Genomic DNA, 14,847 nt, shown 5'->3' on the forward strand with positions numbered 1-14,847 from the left:
GGTTTTTATCCAAACTCTATATCTATGAATTATTTTCCTATTTATGATTTAAAGTTCTGGAAATTCGAAAATAATGAGGTTTGGTAATTTAAATTAGAATTTTTGTCTGATTTTATAATTATGAATTATTTTCTATATTTAAATTATAAAATTGGTGGTTATAAAATAATAAGAATTTTATATGATTTGATTTTAGATAATTTAATTTATATCATTTAATACTTTAAGTTAAAGATAAAGAAAAAAATTAATTATATTACCATGAATTTTTAATTAGGGTAATTTATTGAAAATCAATTAGCATTTTCAAATAATATTTTTTAGAATAATTTTAAAGATCAAATTAGATTTCAAATTAATATTCTATATCCTAATTTGATTAAATTAAAAACAAAACCCTAACTTTCCTAATACTACCCGCCGCCAGTAACCTTCCTTCCCCAAAACCCACTACTTAGCAGCTTCAGGAAAATCAAAGAAAGAAATAAAGAAAAGAAAGGAAAGAAAGGGAAGAGGGAAACAGATCCACAGAGGAAGAGGAACGGGGAAGAGAGAGAGATCTGAGGGGAGAGGGAGACCGTGACTGGCGCCGCCGCTGCCTCGCCCAGTTGCCGTGCTTCTCATCGTCGCCGCCGAAGGGAAGAGGGAGAGAGAGCGCCGTCGAACAGAACGCGAGAAGGGAGAGGAGCTGTGTTCTATTGTTGACGTTGCACCACCGCCACGCCGTCGTTTGTGCTCGTTGCCGTCGAGGGTCCATCCACGCCGTCGCTGGAGCCTGAACACCACTGCAACCACCGCGTGTTATTATCTTCAGATCCGCCGCCGTTTGAGTCGCGAACAGGGGAACGCGCGCGAAGGAAACCGTCGCAGAGCTACCGTCGCCGCCGCGTTGATGGGCTCGCCGTTGTTCTGCTCGCGTGGCTGCTGCGTTGCCGAAGCTCCTCGTCGCTGCTGCTGGCGTCAGAAATCGCCTTTCAAGCCAATATCTGTTGCTGAGCCCTAACTCTACTTCAGCTTTTTCATCCGTTAAGTTTACCTTTATCGTGAGAGTTGTTGCTGCTGTTGGGTTCGCCGCAGGGAGGAGTCCGAGCAAGAAAAGGAAGAAGGTGGCGATGGATACCTCCACTGCTGCTGTTGTTACTATCGGTGTTCTGGAGCTTGTAGTTACTGCCATTTTTGGGTGATGAACCTAGCTGTGTCCTTGCTGCTGATTGATTGTAGTGAGAGACGTTGTAGCCATTACTTTTTATCTTGGTAAGTTCATGGGTAAGATCGCTTTGGTTATTCTTTGTGCCATTTTATTTACGCAGCTAGTTCTGATCCGTTTAATTTACCAGAGTCACCATTGTCATATCTCGGTGCTGCTGCCCTTGTTTGGAACTACAGAATGTTGTCTCCGGTAGCACTATTCTTCCCATTTTAATTTTAACTCCTTTAATTCTGAAATTTATAATGTTTCTGCCTTTATCCTACTGCTATTTGGTTTCCTTGTGCCACCCTTACTCTAATTATAGAAATACGTTTCCATTTTAGCCACTGTCGATTTATCTATTGCAAAGTCATAATTGATAATGGAGCTGCTAAGATTGCTGCTACTGCCATGAACTGGGGATAAAAGGGGTTATTGAGTTAAATTCTGTGATTGAGACATTGAGGTAGGGGTTTTTCTTAAAATCTAATTTATATTACAGAGTTGTGATAAATAGATATTAATGTGAGAGAACATATGTCTGTGATTAAAATTTCCTTCTAAATGTGGTTGTTTGCTGGACTGAATGACTGATTGCTTGACTGCTTGAGTAGTTTGTGATTGCTGAAAAGAAATTAGTTTGAAAGGTTATTTAGTTGATTATTATGAGAAATGGCTTTTCTTGGTTTTGAAGTTATTTTTGATTATGTAAAGGAATTGGCTTTGGAAATGGTTTAATTTTGAGTTAGTGACTTTATAAATGATTTAGTATTTGAGCTGGTTTGATTTTAAAAAGAGATTTATTACGGGCACTGATTCACTTTGAAAATTATTTGATATTGGAACTAGCCGAATCTGGGAAAATGATCGAGGTTTTGAAAAGGTTTGAGAAATGTTTGGATGGGACCCGAAAAGGGTGGCAGAATCCGAGTTTTAGAGGAGATGCTGCCGAAATTTTATAAAATTAGAAGTTTCATTTGAAGTAGTTATTTTAAAAGGTTTAGTTTTAAGCATTATATGATTTAAGAATACTTCATTTATCAAAGAAAAAGTTATGTTTTGGATTGAGAATTGTTAATGAACGAAACAGAAAGAAGAATGACGAGGATTGATTTGAAATATGATTTTTGAATGAATTTGGAAATGGGTGTGGATTGACGAATGATGATGATATTGAGAATGGTTTAGATATTGATGAATGATGAATGAATTATTTATATGGCTTATGAATTTGAAATATCTGAGATACGAGGTTCCCTGGATTAAGTGCCGTGGCTTGCCACCACGTGTACCAGGTTGAAAACTCGATACTCTGTTGACCCTACGATGTAAGTGTGTGACCGGGCACTATATAAATTCCCGGGAATGTTACCCCCATTGAGTAATATTGATTATTTGAGAAAAAGCTATGCATAGACTCTTGGGGATGCACGTCGGGGGACAGTCTAAGTACAATTCAAACTTGTCGGGTTGGCTGGATAACCGACAGATGAGCCTCATCAGCCATAGGACAGGCATGCATCATATGCATTTGTATGCTTTGCTTGGGTTTGAACTTGTTTTGGTTTGCCTAATTGTTAAACTGTTCTTAACTGCTACTTGAACTATTTGCTGTAACTGCTACCTACTTGTGCTTTCCTTGTTTGTCTTGCCTGTGTTTGTCCTGGTGTGCTACATTTGAGAATGAACCTTGGTGCTGAATTAATGACTATGTTGTTTGATTGTGTGGTTGGTTTCTGATTGAGATTTGCTTATGAGAAAGGAAAGACTTTGAATTTCTGAAAATGCTAAACACTGCCTCTTTGAAAAGGTTTTAAACGATTAGCTATTGAATTTTAGAAGTATTTATAAGACAATGATAATCACAGAATCTGAAAACAGTTTTCTTATTGAATATCCTCTTATGACAACTTTGAAACTCCGTGGTGAGACCGTGTGGTTAGGTTCTCATCCCCCTACAGCTTTACCTTTTCAGGAATCGGATGAAGAAGCGTTAAGAAGAGTTATACTGCGTTTGGTTGATATGTTGTTGTATTAATTAGATTATTTTATTCCCTCGTCTTTGTTATTACAAATTTGTAAGAGGGATAGGAATTGTATGTTTTATATGTATATTATATTATGAGTTATTATGTAAGGAGTCTTGTATATGAATCTATGCCTGTTTGTATTTCTATTAAGATAAAGTGTTTATTTCCCGTTTTCAAGGAAATCAGCGATACAATGTCGAGTCACAGGCTCCTATTTTAGTATTTAGTATGTAAAGTAGTCGTAATACTCCTTGCTATCAGAGTAGCGCAGCCGGAAGCGTGACTTCTGATAGTGAGGGTGTTACAACAAACGCAGCCTAAGGACTTGTTTAGGTGAGCTTTTAAGAAAATATCTTTTTTTGAGTTATCTTTTTTTAAAAGATCTTATCAAAAAAGTAAAAGTAATTTTATGTTTGGGTATCTCATCCAAAAAGATCTTTTTGTCTATCAATTATGTTTAGGTATAACAATATAAAAATACTTTTTTGTTTATTTATTATAGAAAAATAACTTTTTTTTAAAAGAAAAAAGATCTTTAAAAAAAATATGTAAATTACAACTTCTCAAAAAAAATATTTTTTATTTTTCTAATGCTTTTATTTTTACTACTAAAAATTTACAAACATACTAACAAATAAAAAAGATCTTTTTTTATTTTTTTTATCAAAATAATATCCAAACAAACATTAAAACTCTTGAAAAAATAGTACCCTGAACATAAGCTCGCAGAGCATGACTCAAAGAGGAAATTGGCACACTTGGAATCTGACTGGATGGTGAGATTGGGAATTTTCAGCTCAACCGCTATTTCGCACCCACATACAATTCCCATAACTCTGCCATTCTGATTAGGGGTGTTTATAAAAAAATCAAAATATGGTTAATCGGTTAAAAAATTATAACTACATTTTGGTTAATCAGTTTAATAAAACAATTTTTAAAACTATATTCATATTTTTTAGAATTGGTTAACTAAAACCAAATTAAAAAAACGATTTTTAACTGGTTAACCAAAACCAAAACCAAATTAAAATCAAAACCTAATGTCAAAACTAAATTACATACTCTTTCTCTCTCTTTCTCTCTTTCTCTCTCTCTCTCTTTCTTTTCTTTCTCTCTCTCTCCCTCCCTCTCCCCTTTCCTCTCTCTTTCTCTCTCCCTCCCTTCTTTCTCTTCTTCTCTCTCTCTCTCCTCTTTCTCTCCCTTCTCTCTCTCCTCATATCGCTCTTTTTCCTTCTCTCCCTCCTCTCTCTCTCTCTCTCTCTCTCTCTCTCTCCCACTCCTCTCTCTATTATCTCTCTTCTTTTCCCCTATTTCTCTCCCCTCTCCCTCTCTCTCCCCCTTCCTTCCCCCTCTCTCTCACTCATTTTTCTCTTTCTCTCTCTCCTTTCTCTCTCTCTCTCTCTCTCTGCTTCTCTCTCCCTCTTTCTCCCCTTCTCTCTCTCTCTCTCTCTCCCCTTCCCTTCCATCATCTCTTCCTCCTCTCCTTTTTATCTCTCTCTCTCTCTCTCTCTCTCTCTCTCTCTCCTTTTTCTCTCTTTCTCTCCTCCTATCTCTCCCCTATCTCTCTCTTTTCCTTTCTTCCTCTCTTTCTCTCTCTCTCTCCCCTCTCCCCCCTCTCTCTCTCTCTCCTTCTCCTCTTTCTCCACCTTGTCTTTCTTTCTCTATCCCTTGTCTCTATATCCTTCTCTCCCTCTCTCTCCCCTTCCCTCTCTCCTTCTCTCATTCTCTCCCTCTCTTTCTGTCTCTCTCTCCTTCTCTCTGCTCTCTCACTTCCTCTGTCTCTCTCTCTCTCTCTCTCCTTGCCCTCTTTCTCCCCTCCTTTCTCCCCCTTCCTCTCTCTCCTCCCATTCCTCTCTCTAATCATCTCTCCCCTCTTATCTCTCTCTCTCCTCTCGTTCTCTCTCTCTCTCTCTCTTGTATCTCTCTCCTTTCTCCTCTCTCTCTCCTTTTTCTTTCCTCTCTCTCTCTCTCTCTTTTTCTTTTCTCTCTTTCTCTCTCGCTCCTCTCTCTTTCTCTTTCTTTTTTTTCTCTCTCTCATTTTCTCTCTCTCCTCCTCTTCCTCTCTTCCTTTTTTCTCCTTCTCCACTTTCTTTTCTTATTCTCTATTTTCTCTTTCTCTCTCAACCTTTTCTCAATATCTATCCATCTTCTATCTCTTCTCTCCTATTCTCTCTAAAGTGAGAGAGAAGAGAGAGGAGGAGAAAGAAAAAAAGAAGAGAGATAAGAAGAGAGAAGAAGGATAGGAGAGAGATAAAAAGAGATATAAAGAGGACAAAGAGAGAGAACGAGAGAGGAGAGAGAGGATGGGTAGAGAGAAGGAGAGAGACAAAAAAAAGAGAAGGAGAAAGAGAAAAGAGAGGAGGGGAGAAAGAAAGAGGGAAGGGGAGAGAGAGAGCATGGAGAGAGAGAGAGAAGGATAGAGAGAAAGAAAGGAGAATGGGAGAAATAGAGGAAGGGGAGAGAGAGATAGATAGAGAGAAGGGGGAGAGAGAGAGAAAAGAAAGAGAGGAGGAGAGAGAAAAATGGGAGAAAGAGAGAGAGAAAAGGAAGAGAAGAGGGGGAGAGAGAGATAAATGGGTGAGAGGGGAGAGACTGAGGAAGAGAAAGAGAAGAGAGGGAGAGAAAGAGGGGAAGCGGAGAAAGAGAGAGAGAAGGAAGAGAGAAGAGGAGGGGGAGAGAAAAGGAGAGAGATGGAAAGAAGGAGATAAGAAAAAGTTACTTGTATCATTTAAAAAGAAAATTATTTATATTAGAAAAAACTATTTATAGAAAATGCTGAAAAGAGTTAAGAAAGAAAAAGGAACAAAGCAATGGAAGGAATTTCATTATTTACAAATGTTACTCGTATCATTTAAAAAGAAAAAAAAATTTAGATTAAAAAAATTCAATTAAAAAAATGTTTAAAAATTTGGATTTTTGTATGTAAAAATATTAACTTTTGTGTAAAAATTTATTTTTACATGTAAAAATCAATTTTATGGTATAAAAACTAATTTTTTACTATAAAAATTGGTTTTTGGTGTAAAAACCGATTTTTACTATAAAACCGATTTTTGCTTTAATAACCGGTTTTAAATTTCACTAGCCGGTTAATAACCGGTTTCATCATGTAAAATTAATTTGGTTAATTAATTAATACTATATTTTTGGTTAACAAAAAAATTGGTTTGACTTTTGGATTAACCAAATCATGAACACCCTAATTTTACTTTTATAATTCAATTAATCAACAAATATATAACAAAATATTCTTTATTTTTACGTACTTCTTATGTACTCTTTCAATCTTAATAAAATCTTTTGCTAATTAGATATTTCATGATATAATTTTTTTATTTTTATAAAAACAACTTTAGAGTTGGCAATTCTTAATGGCAACACTGAAAGATATTTCATGATATAGTTTTTTTGTTTTTATAAAAACAACTTTAGAGTTGGCAATTCTTAATGGCAACGCTGAAAGAGATTGACAGCATTTATTAGTTGTTTTTTTCCTCTCTTTCCGATTGAATTTGTATTAAACCATAAAAAAAATCATTACCGTCAACTATGAAATTATCTTTACCTTTTTCATTATAGAAATTTCGATATTATCTCATCGTTTTCATATAGAACAATTCTTATGTCCAATATGGTCCTGCTTAGATTTGTAAGATAAGAAAGTGAAAATATTCTCACTTGCTTAAATTTATATATTTTTTATAATTTTTATCTTAATAAATAAACATCATATATATATTTCTGTGTACTATTGTATACTTCCGTATTTATATTTTGATGGACATGTATACTAAAAATAAGCGCTGTTTAATTACATGTGACACTTTCTAAACCAAGTCTTGTTCCGACCAATCCCGGACAAGTCTATATATACAATTTCGATCATCACTTTGCGTTGCATTTAGTAAAGTTGTTAAGAAGCTCATACGTATTAGTGAAGCAGCTGGCAGGTAGGTAAAAGATTTAGACTGTATTTAATTGTTGTCTCAATATAAATAAGATATAAACATAAATATACAAGAGTACATAGACATAAAAAATTTGTGTTTGATAAATTAGACAGAGCAAAAAATTATAAAAAAATTAATGTTTCGAGTTAGAAATTTGTATCTCAACCTTTTAGAGAAATACAAAATATATTTTTTTTAATGGATGTTTATCTGTGACAGTATCTTTTATAATTCTGTCTCAATAAATAAGCTAGCACTATATATATACTCCTATGTACTCCTATGTACTCCCATATATATACCAAAAATTTAATTGCATGTGACACTTTTAAACCCCACCGATCTACGTACAAGTCTATATAAACTCCTCCATCTTCACTTTACATTGCATTTAATTTTATCTCAGTTAATTTAGATGTGTGAGGATAAAATTAGTAAAACATCTAACTAGGACAGCAGATATAAAAGATAGATATGTAGTGAAAAATAAAAAAATCCAAAAATATTATATATAAAATAGTAAAAAAAAATCTATTTTAAAAAATTAATATTAAAAATATAATATATGATAAAGTTTAATAGATTTATTTTATCCATATAATTACTTTTATTTATGGTATAAAAACTTTGTTGATGTTATTTATAACTATTCAAAACTAATTCTATTTAATAAATTAAAACTTCTTTTATAGATTTAATAATAAATTAAAAAGCAATATATATTTTTTGTTTTTAATATTTACGATATTTTTTAAAAATATTTATAACGTTTAATTTTATTTAATTTTATTTTTAATATTTTCAATTCGTTCAATTTAACATTTTCAATTTATGACGCAGAAAAATTGGAATATTGATTTAGTGAAGTTGTTAAGAAGTTAATACGTATGAGTGAAACAAGGTAGACAGGTGAAACATTAAGGTTGTATTTGATTGTTGTCTCAATGTAAGACATAAACATTAGTATACAAAAGTATATAAACATAAGAAATTTGTGTATGGTAAGTAGATAGGACAAAAAATTATAAAAAAATTAATGTCTTAGGTTATAAATTTATGTCTCAACATCTTAGAGAGACAAAATACATATTTTTAATGGGTGTTTAGATATGACAATATCTTTTATAATTTTGTCTCATTAAATAAATCCCGTACATGTATTTCCATATACTTCAATGTACTCTAGTATCTATATTTTGATGAACATGTATATCAAAAATCTAATTGCATGTGACACTTTTGAAACCAAGTCTTGTTCCGACAAGTTTATATAAATAATTTCGATCATCACTTTGCATTGCATTTAATTTTATCTCATTTAATCTAGATATATGAGGTGAAAATCAGTAAAATATCTAACTAAGACAGTAGATCAGATAAAAGATAGATATGTGATGAAAAATAAAAAAATCTATCTTTAAAGATTAATACTGTAAATATAATATGTGATAAAGTTTAATAAATTTGTTTTATCCATATAGTTAATTTTGTTTGTGGGATAAAAACTTTGTTGATGTTATTTATAACCATTCAAAATTAAATCTACTTAATAAATCAAAACTTCTCTTATAGATTTAATAATAATAAAAAAAAGCAATATATACCTTTTGTTTTTAATATTTACGATATTTTTAAAAAATATTTATAACGCTTAATTTTATTTAATTTTATTTTTAATATTTTTAATTCATTTAATTTTATCTTTTAACATTTTCAATTTATGTCAAAAGAAATTGAAATGGTGATTTAGTGAAGTTGTTAAGAAGTTAATATAGTATGAGTGAAGCAGTGGACAATCAGGTGAAATCTTAAGGTTAGGCTTGGTTGTTGTCTCAATATAAATAAAATATAGATATAAATACATAAAAATACATAGACATAAGAAATTTGTATTTGGTAAGTTAGATAGGATAAAAAATTATAAAAAAATTAATATTTTAAGTTAAAAATTGGTGTCTCAGCATTTTAGAAAGATAAAAAGAGTGAAAGTTAAGATCAGAAAGAGAAAAATTGGATCGTTTTATTTTAAAAATTTCAAAATGAAATGAAAACAGAAAACTGAAAAAAATATTTTGTAGTTAACCTTATGCACTTCTTATGTACTCTTACTATAATTAATTACTATCAATATTAAACTAATAAAAAAATAACGCAAGTTAAAATTGTATAAATCTAACCATTCTAACTTGAAAATATTAGTAAGAAAAGGAACTGGTAGCATAATTTTGGTGAAAAAATCAGCAAATTCGTCTTTAGAACAAATTAGCATAAAATGAATGAGATCAGATAAATGTTTTTTACGAACTATGTAGCTGTGTAATTCAATGTGTTTGGTTCTTTTTTATGAAAGATGGAATTATTAGTCCTATCAATACTGACTAGTTGTCACAGTGATAAACTTTTGAAACGGCAAACCAATAAAATTCATGACAAAAGATAATCAACCAGCTTCATAAGTAACAACATTAAAAAACCTGTATTTAACAATGGTGGTTTGTTTCTTACTCTTCTAACTGACGAAAAAATTCTCAAGTATGAAACAGAAACGGAGCGACCCTAAACTTGACTGTTAATTTTAATGAATTAAATCGTGAACTAAATTTAAGTTCGCTTAACTTGGCTCACTAATTTCCACTCCTAATTGTTATTAGAATAGTTGCTGTCAGTAATAAACAACAACACGTCGTAGACAAATTAGAGTAAATAATAAGTAGTTCATGTGGTGTTAACGTAGCTGGTGTATTAATGTAGGACCATGGGTGAGGAATTGGTGAGAAAAATGTGATATATCAGGAAAGCATGCGGGATTATGATTAAAAATTTTTGCTAATTAGATATTTCATGGTATGGTTGTATGTTTTGTTTATATATTTTGTTGCTTTTATAAAAACAACTTTGGAATTGCCAATTTTTAATGACAATGTTAAAAGAGATTGGTAGCATTTATTAGTTGTTTCTTTTCTCTTTTTCGGATTGAATTTATATTTAAGCATAAAAAAATCATTACTATCAACTGTGAAATTATACTTACAACTATTAAATTTTCTATTTATAAATGTAAAGGAGTTTGAAATTTAAATTGCAAATAGCAGAAAAATAAAATAAATATCTTATAAAAACATCATCAAAGATGCACATAATTGATTATGTAACTTCCTATGCCAATCAAAACATGCACCGACAAGTGAGAACTGACCAAGCCGATCGATTAATACTGTCTAATTTGATTGGTGGTTGTTCATGTTGTTCAAGATAACATTGTTTTCCTAGTATTCTCCTTGTTATTATTGGAGGAAATGTTTTTGTTTTGTTGAACTCTTGTTATTCACATTGATAGAGAGACATACATTAATTATATGTCTACATTTTAATTTTTTTTTTTTTTTGTAAATTTTGGTGAGGACGTGGGGTCTATTTATTTATATGCTATTCTATATCTTAGCTATTTATGGTGGCTGTGTTATAAAAGTATTGGACATTGCATGATCTTTGTTAGGTTTTCTTGCATTGTTAGATCTGATATGGATCAGTTGAATTGCATGCTTAATTGTATATATAGTAGTAGTTCAGAATTTGTTATAATTAGCATATAAAGAGAGTGAGTTGCAGTTCTGCTTCTTGTTCTTTAATTTATTACCTTTTTTTTGCGGGCATTTTATTTGTGTGATGAGTTGATAGGTGACCTGCATTTTAATTAGCATATAAAGAGAGTGAGTTGCAGTTCTGCTTCTTGTTCTTTAATTTATTACCGTTCTTTTCGCAGGCATTTTCTTTGTGTGATGAGTTGATAGGTGACCTGCAAATGGTTCCAAATTGGGGTTTAATAACCACCAACCTTATTAATAAACTGTGTCCGAGATTCTGCAGAAACTGTGAATATGATTATGTTAGCATACTTGAGAGACAACCCTATAAAAGAATTGTGCGCCTTGCTCTTGCTCCATACCCTGCTACATCTCTTATTTCTTGCAATCATAAAAAAACTATATCTCTATCTTTTCTTTCTACTCTTTCCAAAGTTGGTCCATGTAATTTTCCTTTCTTCTAAACAGATTACCTTGTAGATGAGGGTACATAATGCAATGCTACATCTGATTTACTATTGGAACGTTATCGTGAGCTTAGCATAGTTGATCTTTTGGTTCCTTCTCTGGTGCTACTGATAGAATCGAACTCCTACAGAAATTACAGTGTGACTTTTAGATGTTCCATCTCTTTAAGGTGGAATATTCATATTTGAAGTCTCCAACATGCATAACACACCGAACATGATTGATGAAAATTCTTCAACCGCCGCAACAACCACCGTTAGCCACCGTCAAGATGACTCACCTTATGACGAAGACGGCCGCCCAAAACGAACGGGTAATAATAATACAAATCAAAATAAACCAATCCATGCATGTTATTGTTACAATTTCTTCCTTTTTTTTCTCTCTCTTTTTAGTTTTATAATAACGAGAGGTGAAAAAAATGAATTCCGAATCTTTTAAGATTTTTTTTTATAAAATAAGTTCTATTTTATTGTGTTGACTTGTTGATACCAAACAGAAATTAGGATAAGAAGAAAGTGAAAAAGAGTGACTTATTTTATGAAAAAATCTTACAAGAATAATTGAAGTCGTCACTGATTATATACGAAGAGATTTAATTTCAATGGAATTTTATCATAAGAAACTGTAAATAATGTTCTTAACTTACAGATTAATTATTCAAATGGATATAATTTTTTATGATATTTGAGGTACAGGAACTTTGTGGATGACAAGCTCTTATATAATAAGAACAGTGATTAGATCTAAAACTTATCATTAGTATGGTCGATAGCACGAATAGGTTGGATTGGTAGTCCTATTGTTATGATCTTCCATCTCTCTCACTTTATATACTTCACATTTTCTTTCTAAGTGTTGTGGTGCTAGGACCCATCATTTGTAAGAGGAGCTACGTTTATATGGAAGTAGTTGACAACATTTTAGGTAAGTACAAATAAAACTAAGTTATATAAAGATAACACAAAATAACATTTTAAGTAGGTCAATTTTTGTAATTACATGTTTAAAGTAATTTTAATTATTACTATTTAAACATTATTAATTTTTCAAACTATGTCGATATTAATTCTTTTTATAATAGACCTTATTATTCAGAATCTTATAAAACAGAAAAATGGCTAAACCAAAATAAATAAATAAATAATCAAAACAAAATAAGAATGAGAAGTGATAAAGGAAAAGATTAATATTTCAATAGAATTACAATGCCATAATAATAACAATTAGTGAGTGAATGAACAATTAAAAAATTCAACTAGCAAGTAATTAACATAGAATGTTGGATGAAGGGACTTAGGCTACAAACTTGCACCAAATACTTTATACGTATTAAGGTCAAATAAGACACCAACCATGGACTCATAATAGACAAAAGCATACTTAAACTTTGCAAAACAATCCAACTCCCACTCCATTTTGGGATCTTCTTCTGTTTGATATACATTTCCACTGGAAAATAAACTAATAAAGGCCAATCATTCCCAATATGTCATTAAAAAATGAAATCAACATTGCTATAAAAGTGCCTACTACAACATACAGTGATCTCCAAACTAGTCTAAATATGTTTAGATTGTAATGGGAATAAAAATGAGATTTAAATTTTGTGTTCTTTTCTAGTTATTTTTCATTTTTTAGTTGTCTGTTTTTCAACAAATGCAAAGAGGGGCTACGAATAAACTTGGTATGTTCCACAAGTTGAATGACTATTATTGCTAAATTTGCAATGTCAATGACTATTCACATTTGTAGTAATCTTTATTGACATTGCAAATTTAGCAATAATCATTCAACTTGTGGAACATACTAAGTTTATTCCTAATCCCACTTTGTATTTGTTGAAAAACAGACAACTAAAAAATGAAAAATAATTGGAAAAGAACACAAAGTTCAAATCCCATTTTTACCCTCATACAACCTAAATATATTTAGACTAGTGTAGAGATCATTGTATGTTGTGGTAAGCACTTTTATATAGAAATGTTAATTCCATTCTTTAATAACATATTGAAAGTGATTGGTCCTTAATAGTTTATTTTCCAATAGAGATGTATATCAAACGGAAGAGGATTCCAAAATGGATTGGGAGTTGGATTGTTTTGTAAAATTTAAGTATGTTTTGTCTGTTATTGGGTTCATGATTGGTGTCTTGCTTGACCTTGATACATATAAATCATTCAGTGCATGCTTGTAGTTAAGTCCCTTCACCCAACATCTATGTTAGTTACTTGTTAGTTGTATTTTTCAATTGTTCATTCAGTCACTAATTGTTATTATTCTCGCACTATAATTCTATTGAAATATAAATCTTTTTTTTATCATCACTTCTCATTCTTATCCTGTTTTGATTATTTATTTATTTTGATTTAGCCATTTTTCTCTTTGATAAGATACTGAATAATAAGGTCTATTGTAAGAAGAATTAATATTGATATAGTTTGACAAATCAATAATATTTAAATAATAATAATAAAAATTATTTTTAAATATGTAATTACCAAAATTGGCTTACTTAAAATGTTATTTTGTCTTATTTTTGTATAATTTAGTTTTATTTGTACTTACCTAAAATGTTGTCAACTACTTCCATGTAAGTGTAACTCCTCTTGTCAGTGATGGGGTCTTCAACAAGATAACAATTAGGAAAAAGATGTGAAGTATATAAAGTGAAGAGACCTAAGATCATAACAATAAGACCACCAATCCAACCTATTTGCGCTATCGACCATGCTAATCATAAATTCCAGATCCAATCATTGTTCTTATTATATAAGAGCTTGTCATCCACACAGTTACTACACTTCAAATATCATAAAAAATTATATCCATTTGAATAATTAATTTGCAAGTTAAGAACGTTATTTATAGTTTTTTATGATAAAATTCTATTGAAATAAAATCTCTTCATATATAATTAATAACGGCTTTAATTATTGTTTTATGATTTTTTTATAAAATAAGTCACTTTTTTTCATTTTTTTATCCTAATTTCTGTTCGATATCAAAACTCAACAGTAATAAAACTTATTTTATAAAAAATCATACAAAGCTTGAATTCATTTTTTTCACCTCCATTTATAAAACTAAAAAATAAAGAAAAGGAAGAGATTTTAACAATAACATGCATGGTTTGGTTTAATTTAATTTGTATTATTATTACCGGTTCGTCTTGGGCGGCCGTCATCGTCATAAAGGGAGTCATTTTGATGGTGGCTAACGGTGTTGTTGCGGGGCGGAAGAGTTTTCATCAATCATGTTTGGTGTGTTATGCGTTGGAGACTTTAAATATGACTACCAATCCAATCCGATAGATAAGTCCTCTTCTTCGGTAATTCTGATAATAATTGAAAATGTTGAGTATCTTCCGTTTCAAGCTCTAGCACCACCAGTTCGGTAGTCAACTTGGGGTCCCACGCCAGCGCCGCCGTTGCTCCCCCATTGCTCCGCCATCTCCAAGAGCCCCCGCCGGAACACAAGGGAGCACTCGGGCAGCTTCCCCATGGGCAGCACCACCGAGGTCGCCACATCCGCATCATCGTAGCCAGAGAATATATATGGGGCTGTCCAGTACGGCGGGCAAAGACGGGGTGGGATCCCCCGAGATGTCACGGAACCAGCCA

General features: G+C 31.8%; 1 long non-coding RNA gene across 2 annotated transcripts; it reads left to right on the forward strand.

The window, feature by feature from the left end:
- The first annotated feature begins 493 nt into the window (after positions 1–493).
- On the forward strand, positions 494–3,326 carry LOC140181198 (uncharacterized). Of its 2 annotated transcripts, XR_011876105.1 has the most exons (3): positions 1,056–1,254; positions 1,534–1,655; positions 3,151–3,326. It is a non-coding gene; the product is annotated as an uncharacterized lncRNA (long non-coding RNA). The 2 variants fall into 2 exon arrangements; XR_011876104.1 differs by lacking the exon at positions 3,151–3,326 and having other exon boundaries at positions 494–1,254; positions 1,534–1,575.
- Positions 3,327–14,847: the final 11,521 nt, after the last annotated feature.

The sequence above is a fragment of the Arachis hypogaea genome, chromosome 18, assembly GCF_003086295.3.
Source record: "Arachis hypogaea cultivar Tifrunner chromosome 18, arahy.Tifrunner.gnm2.J5K5, whole genome shotgun sequence".
Lineage (NCBI taxonomy): Eukaryota > Viridiplantae > Streptophyta > Magnoliopsida > Fabales > Fabaceae > Arachis > Arachis hypogaea.